Below are 4,180 nucleotides of genomic sequence, written 5' to 3' on the forward strand. Positions count from 1 at the left end.
GGGGGGGGGGCCAGGGTGAGCCGTGGGAGGGGCCAGGGTGAGCCGTGGGAGGGGCCAGGGTGAGCCGTGGGATAGTCACAGAGCACATTTGAGGTTTTATTTTTAAGTGTGCCAAGAACTGGAGGATTATGGGACAAGTGAGTGGCTAGATTTGACATATACTCTTTTTTAAAAATATTTTCTTCATTTGAGAGAGCGAGAGCAGGAGCAGAGGCAGGGCAGAGAGAGAGGGAGAAGCCGACTCCCCACTAAGCAGGGAGCCCAATGTGGGGCTCGGTCCCAGGACCTGGAGATCATGACCTGAGCTGAAGACAGACTCTAAACCAACTGAGCCACCCAAGCACCCCTTGACTTATATTCTTAAAATATGGAGCTAGGCTGTTACGGAGGGACAGGCTGTAAAGACTGGGAGCAAGGAGCCCAGTCCAGCCACGAAGCCGCGGGAGTGCTGCCTCTGCCCTGGGCTCCCCAGCCCTCCTCGTCAAGAGGGCAGGCCAGATGCACCATCTAGTGCTTGCTGTGTATTTTTCAGATGACATTTCCCCAGCAGGGAAAACACAGCAGGCCACTTGAATGCAAGTCCGTGGAACAAAGGCACCACTCCAGGGGAGGCTCCTCAAATCCCTCCCATTTGGGGAGCCGGGCCTTGTGTCCCACTGGGAAGCTGATGACGCTGCATTTCACTACACGCCAGGCGCTGGGCTCTGAAGTCCGTGGCAGGCAGGGCCCCAGGAGAAAGAGCAAGGATGGATCCAGGGCGGAGGGAAGGGGACCAGGTAAAGGTCTTGGGTGTGTGCCCTGAACAGGATTTGGTGACAGTGGGTAGGGAGGGGGCGACCGGGCAGGACCACATGTGAAGGAGATGTGAATGCAGAGCACAGGGCTGCCCGGGGGGCTGGTGGGGCCTGAGCACCGGCAGCTGCGACAGAACAGCTCCTGTTCACTGAACGACGCTGAGAAGAACCCGTTTGCTCAGAGTCCTCGGGGCGCCGGAGGCAGCGTGAGCAAACCCAGGCTCGGAGGGTGTAAGGGACTGACCAGACCACGTGGCCAGCACGGGGAAGAATGGAGATTTTTTATTTTTTTAATAAATGTTTTTACTGACGTACAGCACACATAGAAAAGATCCCACCCCCCAAGCGTGTAGCTGGGTGTGTTCTCATAAAGCAGGCACACGGAGGAAGCACAATGCAGGTCAAGAAACAGACCTTACCAGTCTAAACCTGCTCCTGCTCCTGCTCCCCCCAGCCCTCCCCTCCCCTTCCTGAGGCTAAGCCCCTCCATCTCTCCTGACTGTTGACTCCACAGGTGGGTTTTCAGGGTCGAGATCTGCACCCAGGTGTGCGGGAGAGAACAGGATCTGCTGCGGGCACAGAAACACCAGTCTGGTCGGGTCTGCACGCCGCTGCCAGCATCGTTTTCCCAACCACATGTCCGTCCACGCCAAGCTCCTCACGCCCTCCTCACTGGCTGGCGGCAGACCCGGGACAGATCTGAAGAGAGTTCTGGAAACCGATGCGAGGGCCTCCTGTGGCCTGTCTAGAGAAGCGCCTTCCTGTGCTCAGGGACACGGCTGTGTGCTAGACAGCGGGTCAGCGGGGTTCCCCCACTTCGCGCCTTCAGGAAAATGTGATCTGAAGACAAGGATGTCCTTCTGGAGAGAGGAAATCAACAGCCCCAAGCAATGTCCTTGAACAGATTTAACCATCTTCTCAGAGCTGAGTGTTTCAGTTTGTGAGATGTAAAGAAAGCGCCACATGGCAAAATAAAACACAAAGATTCCAGCTCCTCAGCTGGGTAACAAGATGCATCCCCCCTCCCCCCAGTCTGTGTGCTCGTACAAAGCTAATCACACCAAACAGAAAGGCATGAACTTTGCCGAGAACATGATTCGCCTGAGTTCTTCCGAAGTCCGGGGCAACACGAGCCCTAACCCCTCCGATCCCTTTACCCCCAGGCACAGCTCAGCGAACCCGCAGCACACAGTCCGCGGGGCCTGGCCTCTGCCGGCCACTCTGCTCTCAGCAAACCTTGTCTTTCCTGAGTCCTTCCATGCAGAACAAGATCGACCCCCGACTTTCTCAGGCAGCACCATCCAGGCCCTGCTCCCGACTGGGTACTGTGTGTGGGAGTAACCCCCGCCCCTGCAGACTGCTGGGGTCCCAGGAGCGGCTGCCGACGGGGCCCAGCATTCAGCTCGGACCCAGTTAGAAGACAGTGCTGGAGCTGGAGAAGTCAGCGATGAGGCCTGTATGACACAGACAGGAACGCTCCGGTCCCAGATGGGGATGCTACATGGGGACCCGAGGCCCGCCAGAGCCCGAAGGGATGATCACCAGCTGGGGAGGGGAGCAGCGGCCTGGGGGGGGCGGGGGGACTAGCTTCGGGGGGGTGGGGGCAGGGCCCTTGGCAGGACATCCAGGTGGGGAAGCGTGGGAACCAGCACTTGGTCTTTGGGACAGCGGGACACAGAGGGGGTGGCCAGGAGTGAGGGGGAAAGTTTAGGCTTTGCAGTCAGCAAAGAGGTCAAATTCAGCTTCTCCGTGCATTGCCGACTTGGTATCAGTTACTCGACATTTCCTAAACCTCCATCCCTTTCACAGGAAACGAGGGAATATAATCCACTTCACAGAAGTCAAGTGCAATTTGAAACTAACGAATTTCAGTGACACACACACAGTAGGAGCGGGTGCAAAACTGTTGGTGAACGGAAGGATTGGGAGAATTTCCAGTTATGCCCCCTGGTGGGGTCTCGAAGCCTAACACGTTGGAGAATTAAAGGAGCGTTCAGGAGATGGCGTGACTTACAGTGTGTGTTGTGGCCAACACACACACACGCGCTCATGCATGCACACACTCACATATACACACACGCATGGTCAACATGCACGCACACACGCATGTGTGTTCATACATGCACGCTCGCATGCACACACATATACACTCTCACACATGCTTACATGCATGCGCACACTCACGCATGTTAGAGCTGGAGGCCGCTGTTGCTGACGGGCTGGTCCCTGCGAGAACAAAAAGTCTCTAACGTGAAGCTGCCCAGAACTGTCTCAGAGGAAACCCTCTTCGGACGCAGTCTTTCCTTCGGCGCCGCGCCCTTCCCAGCACGCTCGCACTCACACCAAAGTGTCTGCGTGGAAACCTCCCTTTAAGTGAGGTTTTAAAACCCTGGTGGCGATCGTATCGATAGACTGTTTGGGGAAGAGACTCTGGGGGCAGAAGGCCTAGCAGTCTCACTGGAATGTTCTCTGCTGGGGCAGGAAGGGAAGCATGGGGACCTCTCTCCAGGCTGTCCTCTCCCCTCTTCCTCGCAGGCGCCTTGCATGGGGACCTGAAAGTCCCAGCAGCTGGAGAAGGAGTCTCCCTCCCTCAAGAGCGAGCAGGGATGGGAAGGGCCCCGCCAGCCAGCTGGCCCTTGTCACACTGGTTTTGAAAGGTGACTGTGGCTTTTCTTGCTGGGAGCTTGTTTCAGGGAGTCGGGCCCCCTCACCCGCGCCCTTACAGCCTGACTGCACCCCATCCCCCCTTCCTCCAGGGCCCTGCGTGGGCCTGACACAGGAGCTCCCACCATGGGCGACACACCGCCTCCTGAATGCCGGGCTAGATCCCTCCCGGGGAGTATCGGTTCCTGACCCTAATCCCAGCGTGTCAATGCCACGGCTCTTCTCTCCACTCTGAAGCTGGCCGGAACCAGCCTGGTATGCATCGGTGGGTTATGGGCCTCCTCTTTCAGGAGAGTTTACATTCTCATCAACTCCACAAATGCCCATAATGGACCCAACCAGCCTGGAAGAAATTTTAGGGAAATGGGGATGAACAATTATCTTAATGTCTCATAAACGCGTGGCACTAATGACTGCTCAAAGCATGAACCATTATTACTTAAATATGACACAACCCTGTGAAGCAGCAAGGACCAGTCCTATCATCCAAAAATAAAGAAATTGGGTCGATTGTTGATCCAGGGTCCAGCCACTGGTCACATGCAAAGTCAGGCTTCGGAGGCTCCAGCAGGAAACGCTAATGGGAATGCTGTGACACGTTCGCATGCAACAACCACGTAAGGGGTTGGGGGAGACAGAGGTGGTGACCCAGGAGCTGGAGGTCTCCTTCTTCCTGACCCGTCTGGGCCCCCTGGGAACGTGTCAAGGGTTTCTCCCTGCGA

Source organism: Mustela nigripes, chromosome 10 (genome assembly GCF_022355385.1).
Source record: "Mustela nigripes isolate SB6536 chromosome 10, MUSNIG.SB6536, whole genome shotgun sequence".
NCBI lineage: Eukaryota > Metazoa > Chordata > Mammalia > Carnivora > Mustelidae > Mustela > Mustela nigripes.